This window comes from Octodon degus, unplaced genomic scaffold (assembly GCF_000260255.1).
Source record: "Octodon degus isolate 3935 unplaced genomic scaffold, OctDeg1.0 scaffold00058, whole genome shotgun sequence".
Taxonomy (NCBI): Eukaryota; Metazoa; Chordata; class Mammalia; order Rodentia; family Octodontidae; genus Octodon; species Octodon degus.
Genome location: NW_004524634.1, coordinates 5,124,011 through 5,130,862, shown reverse-complemented (window position 1 = coordinate 5,130,862; position 6,852 = coordinate 5,124,011). Strand labels below are relative to the sequence as shown.

Here is a 6,852-nt window from a genome sequence, read left to right as displayed (position 1 = left end):
CCTGTGAATACTTTTTTTTTTTTTTTTTTTTTTTTGAGACAGGGTCTCACTGTGCAATTCAAGCTGGCCTTGAGTTCAATTTGTAGCCCGGGCTGGTCTTGAACTCGTAACAATCCTCCTGCCTCAGTTTAGATTCAAATGTTTAGATTCTGGAGTAAGAAGAAAACTAAGGCTAGGGAAAAAAGAGCTTATCATAAACATTTCACATTTAATTCTTTGGATATTTTTCTGTTGTCTCTTTGAACACAGGTGATAGTTGACATTAAAATATGAACATTTTAGAAATAATTCCTTTTATAAACATACTAATGTAACTGTTTAGTGCAATGAAACAGAGTTTTTAGTTTTCTATTTCATTCTGATTTTTAAAAACATACATTTCTTTTTAATGATGTATCCTAGTACTATGGACAGCTAAGTTAGGTAGAATATAATAGGCAGGCGGACAAGGCTAGGCCTTCAAAGGAGTCAGAGCAGAAGATAAGCAACGTTACAACTATGGCTGGAGACGATTTGTTGAAGGTCAGGCTTCAAGATAATGATGGAATGACTATACCTTCATACCTCTCCAAGGGATTAACAATAACAATCCATATTCCAAATAGGCATTAGTCACCCTAGTTGGTGACCAGGACCTCTTGAGCCACCTTTCCTAAAAATGTCCTTGTTCTTTCCATGATTACTTGCTACCTGACTTGCTTTCCCATTGGTCTATATTACCTAAGTGACTATATTTGCAGTCTTATTGGTTGATCATAGTTTTGTCTCCTGTTGTATCCTCCTCCTAATTTTGTACCCACCTCATGATTTTTCTTCATAGAACTTCCTATGAAAAGTGGGCTCGTTGGCAAGCCACTTTCTGAGTCCCCTCCTGTCTCTTTTATGAGATGTCTCTCCCTCAATAAAATTTCCTACTCTTAACCTTCATTCCTCAGAATTCACTGCTCAATTTTGGGTATGGGACATTAGCAAGTTGGGAGTTATAATGTTTCCCTATATCATTTTGAGATCTTATGTCACTAACATGTATCAAAATGACAAATTCCTTTATGGTTTTTTTATAGTGAGGAAGGCTCATAGTAGGTTTATTCACTAAAAATGATTGAAACTGAAAATATTTTAATGAAAACATCTTCTCACCAACATTACTTTTTTTTTTTTTTTTTTTTTGAGATAGGGTCTCGCTTTTTAGCTTAAGCTGGCTTCAAATCCAACATGTAGTCCAGTCTGGCCTCAAACTCACAGCAATCCTCCTGCCTCAGCCTCCTGAGAGCTGGGATTACAGGCATGCACCACCATGCCCAGCTTCCCCACAACTTTATATATAATTTTCATTTTTAAAATATGAAGCTCTGTGGCATCAGGACTTGTTTCCTGCTCCACAGGGTTTTTTTTTTTTTTTTTTTTACCTTCTTTTTTATCAGTCAAGGTCTTACTCTGTTATTAGGCTGGTCTTGAACTATATAGCCTGGGTCTGTCCTTGAACTTGCAAGGATTCTTCTGCCTTCGCCCCTTGAGTACTGGGCTTACAGGAGTCCACAGGCTTCAGCTGCCGCTGCACTACTATCTCCCCGGTACTCTTGAGGCACATGTTACCCATGTTCTCTTCTGTAGGAAGTCCTGTGGCAGCTTCAGGGGCTGGATTCTTATGAGATGCTTAACCACTTTCAGCTTTGCATTTACTGAAGGGATGTTCTTATGAACTTGAGGAGTGCATGCTTTTTCTAATCCAAGCATCTCGATTACATCTTTTTCCTAATATGGTCGTCTTATCGTACTTTTCATTCTGGTAACAACGTGCAGTTTATGAAGGTGCTGTGGATCCCCACCACACTCTTCATGATCTTCAGGTGAAGGCTGAAACACTTTACCTGGAATTCTTGATTTGGTAACTTTGTGACTAATCCAATCTGTAACCATGAGAGATTCCCCTCATTTTGTCACAATCTGCAACCTGCCTGGGGGCAAAAAAAAATCGGTGAAGGGACGAAATGTGTCTCCTTTCTCTGAACTCCTTGCGCATGAACTTCCACTCCCACACTGTCCTGCACTGGTGACTCCACCTAGAGCTCCAGAAGAGTGGCCCAGCACTCCTGGAAAAGGATGCCGGATTGGCCAATGGCTTTGGGGAGTGTGTGAGATGGAATTGGAACACCAATGTATTTTGCTAGGTGCAGCCCGCCAACTCTGAGTGGAACAGGGGAAATCAACCAGTATGGAGCAGAGGGAAAGCACACAGCCTTTGAAGGAAAGCATAGTATTTTCAGCAATTCACTCCCACTCCAATTCCTTTATGTTTTAAGTTTCAATTGAAAACTACCTTATAGTCAGTGGGTGTAGAATCAGGCTGGATACAGGGCAGTGTTGCTCTCCCAGAATGTTTCTGCATGATGTTGCCCACACGTGCACGATGCCAGGATCCAGGCCAGGCGTTACTCTGCAGGCTGAAGTGGACTCTCCTGGGCAGGGACAAAGCATAGGACCTGGGAGGGCAGCACCTTCACCTTCAGCACAGCAGCCATAGCTGTGGAGGTAAGCTAAGCCTGATGTGGTAAGCGGGAGACCCACACAACCATAGTCTCACAGTATTTTGTGTTCTTCAAACACCAGTGGAAAATGATCACAGGGCAGGGCACCTCACTCCTAAACGAGAGGTGATTCTCCAGCTGGAGCAAGGACAGGAGCTGTGGATATTGGAGAAAGATTCTGCCAGAGCACCAGGAATTAACTGATACCAGTACAGACTATTTTAGAAAGAAATTTGAAAAGTAACAAAGGTAGAAGATGGCTTTATGAAGATGAGTGTGGAAGAGTTCACTCTGAAGAGAAACCTTATGGGTATAATGAAAATGAAAGCATTTCAGTCTTAATGAAGACCTTGTTCAACATCAGAAAAATTCAAATTTAGGAGCAAGTGGTTGTGGAAAATCTTTCCATGAGAGTTCACTCTTCTTTATACATAAGAGACCTTACATAAGACAGAAAAACCTGTAAATATACTGAACATGGGAAAGATGTCACTTGTATCTGCTCACCAAAAAGTGCATCCCAGAGAGAAGTGTTCCGAGTTTAGTGAATGTAGAAAACATTTCCTTGAGGAATCCATTCTCACTGAACATCAGAGTGCTTACCTTTTTAGCCAGAAATCAAATTTCATTCCAACTAATAGATCTATTCAATTGACAGTATCACTGAATATAATGAATATGGGACCCTTTTCAGTAAAAAGTTATTCCATGGTGTACAACAGAGAATATACACAGAACCCTATAAATGTCATGAATGTGGGAAAATATTCAACCAGAAGTCAGCCCTTAGAAGACATCAGAGAACATACATGGGGAAATACTATAAATTGCAGGAATGTGGGAAAATCTTCTGTAAGAATTCTGATCTCATTAAGCATCAGAGAAGTCACATGGGAGATATCTCTTTTTTTGGACAAATTTTATGGATGCCATGAATGTGGGAAATCTTTCAGTGAAAAGTCAACCCTTTCTCAAAATTGGAGAATATGCACTGGAAAAACCATATGAATATCATAAATGTGAGAAAGCATTCTCATTTAAATCAATCCATACTGCCCATCTGAAAATACACACAGGGAAGAAACCCTGTGAATACTTTTTTTTTTTTTTTTTTTTTTTGGTGGAACCGGGGTTTGAACTCAGGCCCTTGTGTTTATCAGGCAAGTGCTTATTCCACTGAGCCATCTCCCCAACCCCTGAATAATGTTAATGTAGGAAAGCTTTTCTCAGAAATTCAGACCTCAAAGAACTCATATAGGGGAAACAATTTATGAATGTAATGAATGCAGGAAATCCTTTTTGAGAAGTCCACCCTCACAAAAATCTAAGAACTCACAGAGGTGAGAAACCCTATGAATATATTGAATGTGGAAAATTTTTTTGCTACTACTCATGTTTCATAGAGCATCAGAGAAGACACACAGGAGAGAACCCTTATCAGTGCATTGAATGTGGAACAATGTTCTGTCAGAATACAGCCTTGATTGTTAGTTAGAAAACTCATATAAAACAAAAGCACTATGAATTCAATGAGTGTGGGAAGCCATTCTGTGTGAAGTCAAAGATCATTTCACATCATAAGATACACACAGAGGGGAAACTCTATAGATGTATCATTTGTGGAAAGTCATTTTATGTGAAGTCAATACTCACCATATCTCAGAGAACACACTTGGGGACTTTAAACACAGAAGATTTCTCATGAAAGTTTCTAAAGGCTGACACTGAATAGAGTAGGGAACCGGAAAAGCTAATCTGAAAAAAGAAAAAGTGGATTTTGTTTTGTTTTATTTTGCATTTTTCACTATTGATGAAAACAATTATTAGAATTCAAACACTGCAAACAGGATGAGGCTTTGGTGAACGTGCTACCGTAGAAACACTAGAACCATGGTCATACTAGAGGGAGACTGTGTCTTATTACAGCTACAAACAATTGAATGGTATTTAAAAATCTCAGAACTCTAGGAACAGTTAGCATCAGTACATTTATAACAAGTACTGAAGAAAGAATCAAGATTTTATTAAAATTTTCCAAAGAAAAAAAAGGAAAAATATCTTAAATCTCTGCAATAGGCTTCTTCCCAAAACAGAATATCTACTGACTACATACAATACATATATATATATTTTACTATTAGCTTGTAGATTTAAGAAGCAAAGAAATAACCTGCTTAAGACTAAAATGTCCCATATCCCTAATTCAGCATTTGCCTAAAACAATTTTATGAACTCCTTTGCAGTCATCTACATTAGAACTGTTTAAGGCTAGGCTATAGCTCAGAGGCAGAGGACACATTTACTAATACAGTACAAGGCTCTGGGTTCAATCCCTAGCACCAAAACAAAGCGGCGGGAAAAAAAAAAAAAACCCCTCAAGCCAAAACAGAAAGAGAACTGATATTTTTGTTAGGATTAGTAATGCCATATTTCTGAATGCGGACAACAGCTATAAACCAGATTTTGATGATTAATAAAAATTTTCATGATTGCCAGCCAGATAGCCCAGGGAACTAAAGTGCCTGCTTAGGCAGAGCGCAGCCACCTGGGTTTGATTCTGGCCTGCCTGGCCAGCTCCACCCCCAGGGTGCACAGAGATGGTAATTGAGACTGGGCATGGTAGTGTGCACCTGTAATCCCAGCACTTGGAAGGCTGAAAACAGGAGGATCACTATGAGTCTAATCTATGTAGTGAGGCCTTGTAGACCCTGTACGCCCTGTCCTAAATACTTTAAAAAAAAAAAAACCTTTCATAATCCTGTTTAAGTATTTTTTCTTTGTAATATGGCAATGTTAATTAAAATGCCTTGAATAAAACAAAAAAATATGAAAAAATTTAAAATACTTGACAATGATACATGCATATACATGTTTATAGCAGCACAATTCACAGTAGCTAAATCTTAGAAGCAGCCTGTATAGCTATCAGCAGATGAATGGATGGGAAGATGTGGTTTTTATATATAATGGAGTAGTATTCTTCCATAAAGAAAGATAAATCCGAGTCATTTGTAGGAAAATGGATGCACTTTGAGACCATAATGTTAAGTGAAATAAATCAGACACAAAAACTTAAACATCACATGGTTTCTCTTATGAAGAACAAAATAATAGATAACAGAAAATAAAGAGACAGATTTTTCTAAAGGCAGAAAAGGATCAAGAGATGGAGGGAAAAGGAAAGAGAGGGAAAATGGACTTAAAAAAGAAATAAGGGCAGGTGTGATGGCACACCCTTGTGATTCCAGCATGCAGGAAGCTAAGAGAGGAGGAGCACTGCAAGCGTGAGGCCATCTTAGTCTACACAGTAAGTTCAAGTCCAGCCTGAACTAGCAAGACCTTGTTGCATAAAACCAAAAAGAAAATTTAAGGAATTAAGGTGCATTATGTAATCAAGTGTGGTGGTGCCCTCCTGTAGTCCCAGCACTCAGGAGATTGAGGAAGAGGATTGCTGCCAATCTGAGGTCAGCCTGGGTTACATAGTGAGTTTAAGGCCAGCCTGAGCTACATGGTGAGACCTTCCTTCACCAGAAAACCCCCCATGTATTATGTATATGTACCAAATCCACACAAGGAATGTAAACTTTATGTATTGAAAACATGTGGGGGCTGGAGAGATGGCTCAGTGGTCTAAAGCACCTACTTGGAACAAGCTTGGCAAAGCACAGGGACTGCGGTTGGATCCCCCAGCACCATATGCCAGCCAGCCCCGCCCCCTGGTGGGCTGAGCAGGCCACACACACACACACACACACACACACACAAAATAAATAAATGTTAAAAAAAAAAAGAAAAGAAAACATGTGTTTAAGAAAAGGAAAATCAAGACATGGATGTTGGATTAAAAAAAAGAAATTACAATATATTATGTACATGTACCAATTCCCCACAAAGAGCATAAACTTTACGGATTATAAATGTGTACTAGAAATCTATTTTATATAAATTCTTTATGATGAATGCTATCGTGTTTGTAAAATGCATCTATAAAGCAAACACAAACACACACACACACACACACACACACACACCCCTATCTAGTGGAATTAGTATCTGGTCCTTGGTGGGTAAATGGAGAACTATGAATGATCATAATAGTGGAGTTTCTTTACACTGTTTTGCTGTGTACCATGTACTTAAAAAAAATGTACCCTACTTTGTTCTTATGAAAATGATACCCATGCTTAAGAAACCTCTAACTGACCTTGTCCCTGTCCCAGAAACAGAGGCTACAACCCTGACTGGCCTAGCCCACACAAATCAACAAAGCAGTTTGCCCCTATAAATATGGATACATCTGGTCTTGCAGCACCACTGTGCAGCT

General features: G+C 39.0%; 1 long non-coding RNA gene across 1 annotated transcript; it reads right to left on the bottom strand.

Annotated features, from left to right (window-relative positions):
• Positions 1–1,768: 1,768 nt before the first annotated feature.
• LOC111817472 lies at positions 1,769–4,279 on the bottom strand. The gene is made up of 3 exons (XR_002821664.1): positions 4,182–4,279; positions 2,321–2,684; positions 1,769–1,958 (listed from the first exon to the last, which is right to left on the bottom strand). It is a non-coding gene; the product is annotated as an uncharacterized LOC111817472 (long non-coding RNA).
• Positions 4,280–6,852: the final 2,573 nt, after the last annotated feature.